The 18,488-nt window shown below is 32.9% G+C and overlaps 1 long non-coding RNA gene across 1 annotated transcript; it reads right to left on the bottom strand.

Moving 5' to 3' along the window:
- Window positions 1–339: 339 nt before the first annotated feature.
- On the bottom strand, window positions 340–14,049 carry LOC124374256. Its single transcript, XR_006923536.1, has 3 exons — window positions 13,960–14,049; window positions 8,087–8,149; window positions 340–415 (listed from the first exon to the last, which is right to left on the bottom strand). It is a non-coding gene; the product is annotated as an uncharacterized LOC124374256 (long non-coding RNA).
- Between the last annotated feature and the right edge of the window lie 4,439 nt (window positions 14,050–18,488).

The following is an 18,488-nucleotide window of genomic DNA, read 5'->3' as shown; positions in this document are numbered from 1 at the left end:
GTACAATGTCTTAGTACACTGCCGTCCAACTCCATTAGATAACTCCCTTTTTGGTCACTTATCTTATTTGTTACACTGTGCATTACTGCAACTAGCCTCATCTAATTATAATGTAAATGTACATATCAAATTATATGTATTGTATTATACTATGATTCTATATTAATTAACACATTTGAAAAAAGTAAATAATCTTTTCATGTGCAGAAAGTATGAGGTGCATAGAAAATATTTGTACGGATTTAATTGTCTAAAATAAATAAAGCACATGATTATGATGCTTTAAAAAAATACAAGGTTATTAATATTACCTAAAAATATAACAACAAAATCTTTTACCTCTTTCTTGTGAACCTTTGCTTTTTTCAGAACTGACATCTTTTTCATTTGGCTTGCCACAGGCAGCGTCTGCACCCTGAAATCAAGTTTTGATATGAGGACTTGGCAGAAAAATGTAATAACACAGACTACAGATATTTCTATAAAAAAGAAACTAAGAAATATCAATAGCCTGCGGTAATAATATCAAATAATCATTAGGTATTAATCAAATTCTCTTTGAAAATACTGTGTTCATTTACATTATAATAGAAAGTTTAAGACACTAGAATCAAAATTCCAAAGGAGTTGAATTTTCTAATATGAATAGAATAGGATTCTACTACTTTTATAAAAGTATATGGCTATTATATTTGACAATTATCACCTTTTTCTTGTGGTTTTTTTTTACCTTTTCTAGGCTGACATCTTTTTTTTTTACTTGTATTGACAATGGTATCTTTATCCTGAAATCAAGTTTTGATATAAGGACTACTTGGCAGAGTACTGTAATATAAAATATTATGTAATATTCTCAAATTCACTTTTGAAAATTGTGTTTGAACATCTAATGCCTTCTAATGTCATCTAATGATTTGAAGATTGAATTCAACCCAATATACATAATGAATTTCATTTAAGAGTTATATTTTTTGACTAAAAAATGTAACTTTTAAACATATGTAGCAATTTTCAATGTCACTATCACTATTTGCACTGCACTGCACAGTTAAAAATGAAAAAGTCCACATTAATCTTTTTTGTGATCTGTGGAATACATTACAATAGTATTATATACATTGACAAGCAAACCTGTTCACACATTACTTATAGTTTGTATTGATTGTAAATATTATGTTGCAATAAGCCTCTTAATTACATTATTTTTATTTATACTTCTTCAATAAGAAATCCTGTGATTAGTTGTACTAAACTGTGTCGCATAATATACTACTTAACATTATCTGCAAATAAAAATTTGTCAATACAAAACATAACTTTGTAAGTGTTGTACAATTTGCTATAAAAATTTAAACTACGCAGGAGGGTCGCACGTTGTCAAATATTCCTTTCTAAGATATGTAAATGAAAAATTTGTTTGTGCTTCAAAAGAAATTGTGTTCAATAAAAAGAACAACATGCTAAATATAACTTGAATCTATTAAGTGGGTGGACCTGTATTTATAAATTTAAATATTTGCATAAGGGAATATTGACAAATTAGGTGTAGGGAACAAACAAAATTTTTTATTATTTTGAAAAAAAGTTTGTTAAATGACTAAAATATGTTAAGGTCTTATGAAGAAATGTATAAGAAGAGACAAGTCGAAGTTCCCACCCTGTTATATTTTTAAAATCATAATAATACTACAAAAAATTTCAAAAATTGCTGCAAACTGCAGTGGGAATGACACATTTTGATCTTTATATAGTGAAAACTTGAAATAAAATTTATAGAACAGAAGAGAGAAAGACTTCACGCTACTTATTTACCTTGTATTATATTGATTCAATACAAAGTTATCATTACAGTATTTATCATGTTATTACTCAAATTTAAAAGAATTATGGATTATATTACTATTTTTTATGGTTTAATACCTTTTTTCATGTTGTCCACATAACACCATTTCATAACAGTAATTACCTTATGGTTAGATGATATGTCAATTTGATGATTTGATTACTTATCCCAGATAAGTACTAGGTAAGAGTATGTCACACCATGTGTCACGGTGACAGGCTTCATTGAGGTTGTATGTGAAAGTCACAATTTTATATAACTTCATGTTTTACTATGTGACATGTTAAAAGTTTAGTTTATTTAAAATTTTATTTTTCTTCTGGCAATTTTTTTCATCACTGTCATGGTTACCCATAAAGAAAAATGTTCGCTAACGCTTAGGCCAAGCACATTGGGTTGACATGCACCGTCATCAAGCTTAATGTTGCATATACAGGGTGATTCAAAACTAAACGGCAATCTCTCGAGAGCTTATTCTATAGCTAAAAACAAGTAAAAATGATTCAAAACTAAACGGCAATCTCTCGGGAGCTTATTCTATAGCTAAAAAACAAGTAAAAAAGTTCATATAACTATATGCCCGGAAACGCTTCGTTAGCGAGTTACGCCTAGCGAAAGATTTCGCCCGGATTTCAGAACCCTTGGTGAATGTCAGGCCGTATAAAAATGGGTAAAGGTAGTTACAAAGATACAAATACGATTGTTTTTTTATGTTTTTTTATCTGACAAATTTATTAAAATTCGTCCCAGAGCTGTAAATGCAATACTTTCAGAGATATCTTACGTAAAACACAAGAATTGGTGCAAAGAAATAACACATTTTTGTGTTTAACGTAAGAATTACTTTCATAAATGTTAAATAAAGGTCATTTTTTTTCTTAAACAGATTTGTAGAACATTTAATTCTGAAAAGATTCATGTGAATTACTTAGGGAAAAAAAATAATAATAGGTATTGAAATTTAGCTTTATTTAAAAATAAAACAGACGCACAAAAATGCATATTCTTATCTGCATAAAATATTAAACTAATGTTTAGGTTGTGAGTAACAGCTGATCATTTATTCAACACTTTTTTATCGTCATATTTTCTTTGCAAAGGTTGGCAATATCAGCTGATCAAACAAATTAAGTTCATGAAGTAATATTTGAATATACCTTTATGGAGGTTTTTGTATTGTGGCGTGTGAAGATTGTATTTTGTGAGATCCTGTGATTATTTGGAAATATTTTATTACAAGTGTATAAAATATTTTATTAAATATTTTATTTTATTAAATATTTTTATAAAAGTGTATGTAATTATCTTAGTAAATAATGGCAGATAATGTAAATGGTATGTATTCGTTTGAAGAGTATATGGACATGATACTGATTTACGGCAAAGTTAACAAGAATGGTTTAGCTTGCAGTTCAGGAATATCGTGATACTTTTCCACATCAAAGAACACCTGATCGCAAAAACATTTGAAGCTGTGGAGAGAGACGACTTAGAGAAACTGGTAGCTTTAAACCGAAGCGAATAGGATACTGGTCGTCAACGTAGTGCAAGGAAACTATAATAATTGAACAAGCAATAATAAATGCTGTAGAATTATCACCAACCACAAGCACCAGACGATTATCACGTCAGTTAAATATTTGCCAGTGAAGCGTATGGCGCGACACTTCATGAAGCACAGTTGTACCCATTCATATAACACGTGTTCAAGACATTATTACCGCAAGATCTTAATATAAACGGAAGATGTTCTGCCGCTGGTTAAGAAGAAATTGTTTACAACATCAGTATTTTCTTCGGCGTATTCTCGTTACTGATGAATTCCTGTTTTACCAGAAATGGAATTGTAAATTTTCGTAATACCCATACTTGGGCGTACGACCAACCCACATGGAAACTGCGACGAGGCATTTTCAACATACATTTTCAGTCAATGTATGGCTTGGTGTTTTTTATTTTATTTATTTAATATCTTTTATATTATATTTTGCACATGAGTACAATAAATAGCGTCACTAAAAATAAGTTACTATAATAGTTATGAGTAAAAAATCATATATTGTATCAAATTCTTCAAATGAATAAAATGCCTTTGAATTAAATACTTTTTTAACAATTGTGATTTGAACTTCTTTATGTCTCGAACACTTGATATTATTTTTGGAAATTGATTTTTAAAAATTTTATTCCAGCATAAGAAGTTTTTTTTTTTATAATACTCCAAATTATGCTTAGGGTAATACTAATTCCTTCTTATTTCTAGTGTTATATGTATGATTTTCACAGTGACTCTTGAACTGGACTGATGAGTCTTAACATACATCACACATTCTAAAATGTAAAGGCTATTGCACTGTTAAAATATTTAGTTCAGTGAAATGATTTTTAACTGATTCTTCCTTATTCAATTTTTAACATTATTCGCAGCGCTTTTTTTTGCAAGATAAGAATTTTATTAAAATTTTGGGTTCCTCCATACACACCTATTCCATCTGCAATATGGGATTGAATGTGGCATGAAAGACCATCTTTAAAGCTGATAAGCTGCATAAGTAAGACCAGTCTTTTAATAGCATATATTCCAAATTGATACGATTTATCACCTGTTTCAATATGCAAATCCCAGCTAAGGTTGTTGTCTATGATTAGTCCTAGAAATTTTGTATTGCGAACTTGACCCAAAACAGGAATCATTTAATAAGATATTGGGACTTGAGTGTTTTCTACTTTGTTTGGTACTGAAAGAAATAAAGTTAGTTTTCTCCGTATTTAGAAACTAATTTTGTTGTCAATGAAAAATGTTTGTAATTTTGAAAGTTCCAAAATACACAGTTATTTTCTAATTCAGCTTCTGTTTTGGCAGGAAATGATTAAGTTTGAGTTCATCTGCAAACAAACAGAGCTGGTTTTTGTTATTTTCAAGAATACTAACACAGTATATTGTTGTTCTGGGTGATAATTTGATTGGTCCATTTTTCCTCCCTAATCGACTTAATGGAGTAGCGTACTTAAATTTTTTAAGAACAAACCTGCCTACCCTCTTGGAAGATATTCCTGTTCAAAACAGAATAAATGCATGGGTTTATGCACGACGGAGCACCTCCACATTTTTCTAATGATGTGAAAAACTATTTTAAATGATACATACTGGTAGAACAATGGATTGGTCGAAATGGACCAGTAAAATGGCCACCACGTTCTCCTGACCTCACGCCAGCAGACTATGGGGGTTGGATGAAGTCAATTGTTTTATTCAAAACGGATTAAACACCATAGAGGAGTTACGTAATCGCATTATCAAGAGGCTGCAGAAGAAACTATCAAGAATGCTCCAAAACGTTATGAAACGCGCGAGAAAAGAGTGGATTCGACGTGCGAGCGAAAACGTGCATTGCTAACAACGGAGGACACTTTGAGCAACTATTATAGGTGATTATTACAGTTTTATAAAGGTAAATACATTTTATGTTAAATGTTCAGTCTAGAATAAATGATCAGCTGTTACTCACACAACCTAAAACATTAGTTAATATTTTATGCAGATAAGAATATGCATTTTTTGTGCGTCTGTTTTATTTTTAAATAAAGCTAAATTTCAATACCTATTATTAATTTTTTTCCTAAGTAATTCACATGAATCTTTTCCAGAATTAAATGTTCTACAAATCTGTTTAAGAAAAAAAATGACCTTTATTTAAACATTTATGAAAAGTAATCTTACGTTAAACACAAAAATGTGTTATTTCTTTGCACCAATTCTTGTGTTTTACGTAAGATATCTCTGAAAGTATTGCAATTTACAGCTCTGGGACGAATTTTAATAAATTTGTCAGATATAAAAACATAAAAAACAATCGTATTTGTATCTTTTGTAACTACCTTTACCATTTTTTATACGGCCTGACTTCACCAAGGGTTCTGAAAATCCGGGCGAAATCTTTCGCTAGGCGTAACTCGCTAACGAAGCGTTTCCGGGCATATAGTTATATGAACTTTTTTACTTGTTTTTAGCTATAGAATAAGCTCCCCGAGAGATTGCCGTTTAGTTTTGAATCACCCTGTATAGAAATATGAGGCTTCTTGTAAAATTTGAAGCCTATATGTCAGTTTGTTCACAAAATAGCAAGGCATGAACACTTATCCCGCTCCTCGAGTAATAGGCTGAGCGTCAGCGAATAATATTTATGTATTGTTTTAAAACACTATTTTTTTCCAAAACTAGTTTTGATCCCATTTGTTATATTGAATAAATTTTTGTATTTAATGTCTTCATGTCAATATGGTATTCAAAATATCCTATGACCAACAGAGTGGTCTACAAGTTGTAGAGCTTATCAACCAATCATTACATATTAACAAGTCACAGACCATACTTTACCAACCCCCATTGAAGTGATGTTACACAGATAACCTGAGTATCAAGTTGAACAATCTTTTGATCTCAAGCTAAAACACATGATACCTCCTGACATGATAGTGAATCAAACTGGTCCTCTCCAGGACCCATTGACAAGAAATCTTGAAATCTCAAGATCAGCCCAACTAAATGTAGCAGAAAAAAAGCTGGGTATTCGAAACTCCTTCAGATAGTTTTTAATGAGTAACATTGACGTCATTGGCTATGCAGGAATATTTTTTTAGCCATATGATAAATAAATGGGAGATGTCCATTTTAATGATATAAATTAATTGCCACCCAAAGGCTTTTGATTTATTTTCCTGTAAAGTGTGCTCGTTTTGGATACATGAAAGATAAAGTACAAACAATTTTAGATTTTTTTCTCAGTAAAAATATTAAAAAAACATTTGGATAGATATTAATTAAATATACCTTTGAAATTAGACATCTTCCATAATACTATGGTTATTAATGAAGGCTTAAGTGTTTAAAAGTCTAACTTTGTTCTTATGGGGCTGAAATTAACTTGGCCATCAGTACAGCCCAGCCCATGAATAAACTACATAGGAATGGCACAAAACCCTTTCATGAAATAAAACACAAACTTTCGAACAATACGCAATTATATTGTTGAAAAACAACACTCTCAATAAACATGCAATATCATAAAAAAGTCAAATCAACATCATTTGAAGAACAAGAGAGTATCATAGAATGATTAGGATCAGTGGAGACTTAAAGTGGAATCCAGTGGTCAGACTCATCAGGAGACCACTAACTGAGACAAGGGAATCCAAGGAGCTGTGAATAAATATAATAAATTGATCAGAACTTACCTGGGATTGCAGTTTCCGAAGAAAGAAAAACATACCTTCTTGTACAGTTCCCCAGTCATAATAGCTTATCAATTTGATGAGTCCAGAATTAATTCTTAGTTCTTATCAATAAGAAGCCTCCCCAGAAATAAAAATTTGAAACTAAGTGAATTCTTGAAGAAATAATGTATACAAAAACTTTGGTTAGAGACAGTATTAATACAATACAATATAATAGACCCACTTCATACAATCATATCTTTAAGGAGGACTAAAAAGTTTTAATAAAATGTGGGTAGTTCACAGGCTTAAATTTCCACAGCTCTATTTCTAAACCCAAATTTAGAGGAGCACGGTAGTAGAGGCTCAAAGTGTGGAATCCAGTTGTTCTAAGATAGTCAGGAAATACAAGGACCACAGAGATTTAAATCATTGGTAAATTAAATGACGTACAGGACAACATTCTTAGATAACCTGATTCAAAATTAGCTTCAGGACAAGTTACGACCAACAAGTGGATTGCAAGTTGGAGAACTCAATCAACCAACCACCACATTTTAACAGGTCACAGACCATACTTTACCAACCTCCACTGAATACATTAAGAGTACCCTACCATAGGAACTTGGAAAAACACACAAACACAACCACTCCACTCTTCTTCTGCAGAGTGTTGGGAAGAAGAAAAGCCATCAGCCAATCTCTCTGGATTCTATTTTCAATGAACAGCAAGCAGGCTTAGTTCATTTAAAAGCATTCATAAAGAGGTATTCTTAGTTTAAAGTATGTTTATTGACAATGAAAGGTTTGGTAGATATAAAAAGGATGTTGCCCCCCCCCCTTCCCAATGATTTGGTCTAAAAGTAATGCTCTCTGAGAGGAAGCAATGCCTGGATCAGAATGTGAATGAGAGTTCCACTTAGGAGCAGCACTGTGAGCAGTGAAGGTGCATTAGCATTACCCTCACCAACAAAAAAATAATTAGCTATCTTTTTAACAAATATATATTTTTCTGATTTTTAAAGGTACCTTTAGAATCGGTGCAGTGAATCGCTTCTTTGTAGATGGAGTTTTAGTGGAAACTTCAGACATCTGCAATAAAAAAACAATCAGATATAATTTTACAATAACCATCCAGTATCCTATACATTTCCACAGCTAATGGTCTTTTCTGAAATCTTTACAGATTATAAAAAAAATTGAAAGCAGGTCTTGTCTAAAAACAGGTATAAAATTAACAGTGGTAAGCCACTGTGTACAGTGTAGGCCTACTGGTGCTACTAAAAAAATTTCAGCAGGTTCATTCAGAAGGGAAGACCAACATAGCCATAAAACCAGGAATTGCCAAGAATATCTGGATGAACTTTGCTGTTATCTGATAGTCGTATCCAGAATGAATCCCTTTACTCTGCTTTCAAGATATCAACAGCGCCTACCAGCTGATGAAAAGATAACTTGGTAACAAGTACCTTTAAAACTGTTCTGCTAGACTCCCAAGTGAAGTGACCACTGTACACGCTACACGCTAGATGAACTGAGGGAGAAGCCACCAATGTGCTTAATGTAACCTGTAAAATAATATATGTAAACAGTTATTATTTTATATTATATAATAGCCATATTTTAAGCAATAACAAAATTAATCTGAGAATTGTCAATCAAAAAGATGAAGACATAAAGTATTAAATAAGTAACCGTTACTAAAGAAGTTCATTCTGAGCAATTACTGGGGTAACCCTCAATTTCTTTCATATTTTAGTATGATGATAAAAGTACTCCTTAGAAACTAAGGAAACATGAAAATTATATGTTGGGAAACCATCTATCATTATACTGAGCAATACTTATGATAAGAAGGTTCAGAGTCCATGTGTTATTATTGGTATGTGGGAAACAGTCAAATCAGTCCTGTCTAAGATGGCAAGTCTAATTTGTAATTATCATAGATATTTTTTGTTTAAAGTTCGTTATTGACGATAGAAGGTTTGAAAGGATAAGAGAATATCGGACATTTGCTATCGTCACAGATTATAAAAGGTATAACACACCGTATCGGAGGATTGGAATCTATCCTCTTCGTCAGGTGGGGGAGGTATTAATACATAAACAATGAAAGAACAGAAAGAAGTAAAGAAGGGAAAGAAAAGGGTTCAAACATACCCAAAAGCTGCTTGGAGTCCAGTACAGGCATTGTCCACTGCACAGGATGCAAGTCCCGAGTACAAATCACAAGTACGAGGATTCATAATTGCCTACCTACCAACAGGATTCAGTGGTGAATACTAACAACTGAATGTCGATGTTGGTTCTTTCATTCGGCACCATGCTGTAGTCTGTGCTAGTATGATGTGCGATTGTGATCTCATACTTGTGATTTGTGCTCGGGACTTGCATCCTGTGCAGTGACAATGCCTAGACTGGACTCCTAGCAGCTTTTGGGTATGTTTGAACCCTTTTCTTTCCCTTCTTTACTTTTTTTCTGCTCTTTATTTTTGCATATATATAAATACCTCCCTTTACATGACAAAGTAGATAGATTCCAATCCTCAAAACGTTGTGTTACACTTTTTTATGGCCTGTAACGATAGGAAATTTCCGAAATCCTGTTATCTTATCATAGATAGATAAAACTGTAAATGTATCCTTTATTTATTTACTAATCAATACAATAACCAAAAGATAGGACCAATAATGTGAACTTAGGTATTATCTGGAGTGGTGTTTTTCTACTGGTCCCAGCAGTGTGGGGAAACTCCAAGGAAACACTGAAGGCCAGTGGCATTTGTAATTGGTACATGTTTGCCTCAAATCATTCAATGGGAAGTAGCAAAATTGATATAAAAAATTCCCATGAACCATCAGTATGGGGTTACGGTGGCGCATTTGGTACCACCTTGCACTGCTGGAAAAAGAAGAAAAATATGCCTCAATACAGTATCTAAAAAACTGAGCTCAGATCACATAAGTGTCTCAACAATTCTTCAGGTTGGACAAGATAAGAAATGGCGTGGTGTATTGGAAACAGAACTATACCTAATTTTCATGTTTATTACTTCCAAAAACTGCCCAATCGTCCATACAGAAATGTAAAAGAAATTAAAGTCACCCCACTAATTGCTAAAATTACCCTATCATTGACATTGCCGAACAAAAAAAAGTTCAGTGTCCATGCGTTATTACTCCCATACACGACTAATCTGTCTTGTGTATGTTGGCAAGTCTATAATAAATATTGTAGATGGATAAAAGTGTAAATGCATTTTGTAACTACAGAATTATCTAGGCTATATGTATTTATAAAATGTAAAAAACAAAGTAGTGTACATTTAGTTACTTTTTAGTATTTTGGAGTATAAACATATCTGACAGCTTGTGACAAAAATAACACATGTGCATTACCACTTTAGTTGTGGCCATTCTTCAGATACCACACAAATCACACTGTCTATCTTGTGATTTAGAATGTTTTGGTATTTCTTTTCTGATATTATTTCCCATAATATTGATCTGTACTATGTATATTTAATTGTATTCTATAGCTAATTCAATGGAGAATTAAATTATTTAAGTATTTAAAGTTAAAATATAGTTTTGAAGAGGAGTTATTAATACGGTCAATGGATATTGAAGTTATAAAAATTATTTTCTTTGTTTTTTCGTGCATTCGACTGAAGTTAACACTATTGGTTAAAAAATTAAACACTTTTCTATAGATCTTAATTTTTTGTATAATTAGAGCAAAATGCTAATTATAATTAAATATAAATCTGTGGTGGGCATCATGGATCAATATGAAGATATGGCATCAACGGATTTGAATATCAGCAAAATGTGTGCATGAATAAGGTTTTAGATACCGAGGAGGGTATTGCATGCAAGTCTTTCTGTAAGCATTGGTTCCACTGTACTTTTATCAGCAGGACTAAATCAGAATATCACCAGTTTACCAGCAACATTAATAAAAAATTAACCTGCAATAGGTCAACTGCATCTACAACAACTTCTGTCAAAATCCAGTGCTTTGCTAAACTTGACCTTCTTGTCAACGGAGTCACTGACCTAATAACTAACATCAACATTTTAAGTAATATCCTCAACAAGGCTAAACTGATAGACAATTACCAACGGGATGAGAGCATTAGAAGCCCAGAGTAGAAATAATTGAAAAATTGCGTTGCTGACCTTGAAAGTAACTGTGTCAAAATCGATGTTGTTGAACCTAGGCTGGTTGCCATTGACCCCTCGAATAGTTCCATCCTAAAATATTTTTTATGAGTTTATATTCCTTGCGGAGTATAATGATCATTCCAGGAGGACCCGCAACAGCATCATGCACAGCCTACCTGAGTCGATCTCACCTAGGGTTCATCTTGATCATGTCAAACATGATCAAGATTTGATTCATCGGTGACTCACCGTCTTTTGTGCCCAAAATCTAAGGTCCTAAATTGCGACTAACAAGACTCAGGAAAAAGATTCAACGAAGTCGTCCACATCCTCTTCAAATCCCCATCTGAGTCTGATAACTTTACCTTCTTTAAAGACCTTTCAAAAGGACCTTATTGAGGGCATTGCATCACTATCCTCACATGATCGCACTCCAATGCAGCCTGAACAACGTAAAGAGCTGAGAAAACAGCTACAATCAAGAATAGATTGTTGGGAAAACTAATATCACTGTGAAGTTTGTACAAGGCAATTTTTCAAAAATAGTATCAGCAAACATTTAAAAAACTGGGAGCGCCTAGATCCCCGTCCTTATTCAGCAACTGGGATCTACCTCCAAAATGTAAATGGACTAAACTGCACAATCTTCATCTCAAGGCACCTTCAACCCCATTTGATATCATCACATTAGTCGAATCTAACCTTCTAAACAGCATGGGAGATGGAGAATTGCAGAATGGAACAAATGCTACTTTATGAAGCTTAAACCCAACAAAGTAACAAGGTAGTTTCTTTTCACTGTGCCTGTCCAAACATCCTCGAGTGATGCACAGGGATTAGTAACCCTGGAGTCATATTTACATTCAACCTGTCACCTGACCAACATGTAGGCAGTATCTGCTTGAGTTCTAATAAACGCCTGGATATTTTGTTTCCGTCTCACCAGGGACCTTTTTCTCGATCAGTATCCTTCGTATGTTGTATTGCTCGCTTATCCACCCAGAAACTTGAATACTACTACTCTCCATCATCTGGTGACCTTTCTATCTTTCACACACCGAAAGACTACAATTAGTGCAGCGCAGATTCCTTCGGCTCATAAGGCTGCAGTTGGCCTATCAATGCCTGGACTCTCTCCCATTTTCTGAAATTGAGGTCTAACTCGGCCTTGATTCTTCTCCACTTGCATCATAAAAGATACTTACAAGCGAGGTGGACCTTGCCAGAAGTTATTATTCCTCATAGAGTTCAAAATCCCGCTAAACACAAGATCCCAAAACCTCTTCGTCAAACGGTCTCACCAAACATATTACTTTAAATATGCTCCCATGCCAAGACTAATGAAGTTGGACATTACTGTCGCCCCCTATATTGACTTCTTCTGGAACCACAGCAGCACGAGTTTTCAAGCATAAAACTCAATACCATCCTACAGCAATCTCAGCAGGAACTAACTATTACTGTAAAATAATGAAATATTCTATCATATAGTGCCGACTGAGTCCTACCATCCTGCTTTGTATATTGTAATGATACGCTCTGATCTAAGTGAATTAAAGAATGCAGTGTACAAATCCAATTTAAACAAACACAACAATGAAGTTGTATTTACAACTTGCAACATCATATATAAATAATCATCTGGGAATTTTTCAAAGATTTTGCACATTTTGTTACGACCGGTTCAATTATGATGGTGGGCGCTTACTATACTGCAGCCATATAACTTAGGTCCTTTAAATTAGATTTGTTAAATCAATTTCTACATGTACACGTTACCAAATATTGGTTGATGAAATCGATTATGTAGAGATACATAATGCTAAATTCTGTATATTTAAAGAATAAAATAAAACTAAAAAGTACAGTACTAAAACTCACACTCTAGCCTCTAAAAAATTATTACATTGACCTACTAAATCACTAGAAGACAAAGGCTACAATATTTAGAACAACTCACAACAAAATAATGTGATGACTTTTGAGGTGATGTGTCCATATCGCTGTTTATCACCAGCTACTTCCACTATACATATATTTGTTTACAATACAACTGATATTGAAATTGGTGTTGAGATGGATCAGAAAATTTCCATCTCATGTATAACTGGCAACAGTATTGTGGTGCGGGTTGTAGTGGGAGATTCAAATGCATTAGACTATTTCGTGCCAGCTGCTCTAGTAATTTTATTGGTATACCCTATTTGTTTAAAGCCTTAGAAAAATATTTATCACTGAAGTAGCTTAACAATGTATACTTCCATGTAAAAGGTCCATTCTCATGAGTTACATAGGCCTGAGTTTTCAAATTAATTGCTACTATATTCACAATAAAACTAAACAAAACAACACAATACCTGCAACCAAATGATTTATTTTCTCCTAGGTCATTAGTTAATTTTGGTAGCTATAGCATTTATTCCCAATTCTGTAATACCATGTTTGTTTAAGATAATAAGTTAAGTAATTTTTTAATCACTAGTGATTTTAAAAGGAACTGGTGATGAATTCTTCTGATATTATCAAAGCGCTCAATGCTCAATACAAATACTTCTCGTTTCAATTTTCTAATTTTCTATCGCAATCTGTCAACTAATAGACCTACTTGTTACTTAACCCAAAATGGAATTCCATTTAGTTATTAGTTTACGTTGTTATAATTGTCAAAATATGTCACGTAAGGTATATACTTATGAAAAATAATAAAAATTAATTTATATTACATAGGAAGTTACCTTGAATTAAATCCTCACTATCACAAATTACGTCTTCTTTACGCTGTTTTAAGTTAACTTAGTAACAACTAAACCCAAAATACCTTGTTTCGTTCAAATTCAATAGTTCCGCGTCTACTAATCTCTGTTTATTTATTTGAGATACGCCGGAAGCCGGAAAATAATACAATAACTTACAAATTTTATTTTGTAAAATATGTAATTGATACATTAAATAGTAAAAATATTTATATCAATACATATTTAACATTTAGCAATAATTTTTGAATTTTCACAATAATATATTTTGGAATAATATCAGTTACTAGAGAAACTAAACATGTTTTGTAGCCGTTTGACCTTCGTAGTACTTGTATACCCACACAACGTAGGTAACCAAGCTGCATCTTTACAACTTTATCAAACAATTTAATGTTATTTAATAAACAAGTAAAAATAATTATAAGAGACTACAAACGAAATGAAGATATATGAAGACTATATTATATATTAAATTCGTATCTATTCGTTCAAATCGTTAATATTTATTTTCTTAGTGAAGTTTCTCATTTGAGAAGGCGTGGCGAAAAGTATTTGGTGGGGATAGAACGTTTTTCAGATGTCTTCTATCCATCCATCTATCGCCATATTAAATGGTAGCTCCCATTACGGAGTGAGCTTCTTGCATTACCTCTGAGAGATTTAGCTTATTTTGTAGTTGTGAGTGGTTGCAGGTCTTCTTTCAGTTAATATATGATTTCTTTACTGCCGGTTTCTTTTAAAGGTAAGTTTAACAATATCTTTTATTTACGAATAATGGTTACTACTTCAATTGTTTATAAATTGCAATATTCTGTCTCCGCTATTACCAATATGGTGGATCGCAATGCGCATGCGCCAGTAGTTGTGTGGCAGACAGAGGAGATTCCCTCCTGGAATTCAACCACTAAACCCTAGTCCGGACGTTCGCTGAACGTTTTAGTTTTTCGGGTGGATTTCTCAGCCTTGTTAAGTTGACATGATGTTAGTTGTAGTACTTAAAATAGTGTTATGCAATATTTTTTAAATTTTAATACATCAAATGTCAACCACAGATGATTAAATCATTTATATTTCAAAGAATTAGTTTCTGGTGACCAATAAACCTTTATTAATTTAACACTTTATATTAGCCTAATTTATTATTTTAACCTTTTCGCCGCGAATTATTAAACCAACACTGTTCCAAGATTTACATTTTTTGACAAAAAAAAAATTTTTTTTTTTCCTACAATTATTAAACATTATTATTTTGGTTCCTTGAGATGTTACACCACATGTTTTAGTAAGAAAAAACGCAACATTAAAATTTTTTTATGGTGAATAATACATGTTTTTTTAGTTATTTTATCAAAAAATTTGTAAAAAAAAATATTAAATTGTATACGTCGGTTGATGGTGCAATCTGAATGAACTTTATATCATAATTTAATTGTACATACACCCATATATGATATTGTGTAACAAGTAATTTTGTACATAATAATATAAATTTACCAGTAAAAGCTGAAAAATGTGGTGATTCGCACGAGGTGCAGAAGTAGCAGGGGAGTCCATGTTTCACAACACTCACTTTTATACATTTAGAATTATTTTACACAAAGTTAAAACTATTCATTCTTCAATTTACTTTTTTTATTTTAATAGTTTCAAGTAATAAGTCACAATAAATACAAGTTAGTAGGCCTAAACATAAAAAATAAAAAATGTAAAAATGTTGTCCAATATGCAAACATTCTCTTATAGCCTTACAAGATTGTCTTGGTTTTTAGCAATTGCAAGTTTTCTTATAAATCTTTATAGAGTGATAAATTTCAAAACAAGGAAACTATGCACAGGGGTGGCTCATCCTGGCAAGTTTTACAAAAATACGATGTTTGCTTTCTTTTACACGTGCCTTTCCCTTTTTGGTGGCAGCTTGATGGTAGGATACTACAAACAGCACAGTTGGGTTTTGTGGTTTTTATCTCCATATTGGCTGATAAAATGGGATTTTTCCCTGATAGTCCTGTCATCAAGAGGGTTGCTCAATTTTCGACCACGTCGGATTGCAGTTCTAGGTTGCCATGCACTTAGTAACCCGTCAATAACCTGTTCTCGAAACCTTTTGTGGGTTAGAGATCTTACACCATTTTGCATATTATAAGCTATGCAGCCATTTATCAATGCAATTTCAATGACAAAAATGCCATAGGGGGTGGGTGGTACCATTTCATTGATTTATGGCCATAAGGATACGTAGAACAAACACTTTGTCAAATAAGTCTACTCCACCCATATTTTTGTTGTACAGTACTTGAATATTGGGCTTTGTGACTTCTCGTCTGCCTGTCTTTGATCTGACTTCAATTAATTTTACTCCAGTGTCACCTACAGTAGAGAGCATGTTCTACTTTTTCCTGTATCTTGCCAGGAACATGCTATCATATCCTTAGATTCTCTTAATCCATGTTTGTTGGGAAGTCACCTTTCTTTTTCTTCAAATTTTTCATTTGTGCAGGCAAATTTTTTCGGTTTGCTCTCACCGTACACACATGCTCCCAACCCACTCAACCTCAGGTCGTTGAATAAATCAACACTAGAGTAGAAATTGTCCATGTATATGATTCTGTTAGTAGATTCAAAACCTAGTAACAAATCTTTTACAACTCTACTACCCAGGCCCTCATCTTTACTGTCGGTTTCTTTCCCAGTATACACCTTGAATCTCAACAGAAATCCATTTGAAGAGTCACAGAGCGACCATACCTTGATTCCCCATTTTGTTGATGGCTTGCTTGGGAGATATTGTTTGAAGGATAGCCTACCTTTAAATTTAACCATACTTTCATCTATAGAAAGTGCCTCTCCAGGCTCATAGTTGTCTAGATATGTTTTAGAAACAAAATCTATCAAGGGCCTTATTTTGAAACAGTGGATCATATCCAGGATTACCCTTTGACACCTGATTGCTATTATCATTGAAATGCAAAAAAGACTTGATTAGTTGATATTGGTCTCTAGAAAATATTTTGGAAAATGCCGGAGTTTTTGTTCAGCCAAAAGCCGTCTTGAAAATATGATTTCTTTCGTTTGGCTTATGAATGAGTCCCATTGAAATTTGCGTTGCTACAAAAGCTTTCATGTCCCTATCATCGATTTCTTTTAGTTGTTGTAGTCCTAGAACGTTTGGGAATGTCAGTTGTTACATCACAACATTGTAAAGAATAAATATTGTTCTGTTCAGCTACATATTTATAGATTTGCTTCAGGAAAGAATTTATGAAAATGATTCAGTTTTGGAGTTAGGTTTTTCAAATTTGACCTTAGGTGTATCACAAAGTGTAAATTTAGGTATTTTTGTCTAATACTATGTTTAGAACCTATTTGAATTTCATCCCACAAGGTAGCATTGTTTTGTTGAGATTTAGGCCTAGATGCTCTAGGGCTATTTTCATTCTAATGGATCATCTATATCACTTTCAGAAGAATAGTCTACATTGTTATCACCTATTTCAAAATCTGAGTCTTCATTACCATGATTCAAAATATTCATTAATCTCATCATCGGTTATTTGTTCCATTATTAAACAGAATAACCTCAACAGGCTAGAAATTTGTAAAAAACTATTGTCCCTGACTAGCCTACATACCTAACAATCACAGCCTTTTTGTTGTAAGATATTCACTACAGTAACACAACACTTTTTTAATGTTAAAACACTTACTTGCATTAAAATATTAAGCAATAAAAAACTAAACAATATGAATACAATAAATCAAAACAAATAACCAAACATAACCAATGTTTAATGTTAGTAAACACGGCAAAAGCAGCAGACGCGATCCCGAAACAACTGCCAACATCGTCATGTGACTAGTCTAGTTCAAATATTTGCCGCGCGGCTGTAGCACTTTACAGAAGGCAGTGAATATGGCGTTTACTCACTTGGGACTATAGTCGACTTACACAGCCAACGGAGAAGTTTTTCTGCTGCCGTGGACTAAAGTCGATTTACGCGGCGAACGGAAAAAACGGTTGTGAGTCGACTATTGTCGATTTACGCGGCGAAAAGGTTAATTGCCTATAGTTAATTTTATAGCTAGGTTGTTTCATCTAACTTATATAAGTCTTTTGTTTATTCCAGCAATGAGTAATGAAAATAAATTATATATTTGCTACGTTTTATTGATTCAACTTATCCTTGGAGGGGGGTCTTAACCCTTCTAATGCCAGCAGGAGAATAAATAAATTGTATTAATTTCCCCCCAATAGCTTGCAGGGCAGATATGATAATCGGAACTGGTTTAATATTGCTTATTACAATCATCGATACTTTACATATCGAATAACGTGGGTATCAATCAATATTTTAATAAAAATGTAGTATCTAAAAATAATAAATTAGTCACCTGTTTATGGAATGTCATGAATAATAAAGGAACAATAACTATTGGTAAATCTTAAGATCAGTGACTACCGCTCCGATCGCCGTAATTTTTAGCATACTAACACAGGTTAAACGTAATTT

This window comes from Homalodisca vitripennis, unplaced genomic scaffold (assembly GCF_021130785.1).
Source record: "Homalodisca vitripennis isolate AUS2020 unplaced genomic scaffold, UT_GWSS_2.1 ScUCBcl_7685;HRSCAF=15474, whole genome shotgun sequence".
Taxonomy (NCBI): domain Eukaryota; kingdom Metazoa; phylum Arthropoda; class Insecta; order Hemiptera; family Cicadellidae; genus Homalodisca; species Homalodisca vitripennis.
This window is presented reverse-complemented; position numbering and strand designations above follow the sequence as displayed.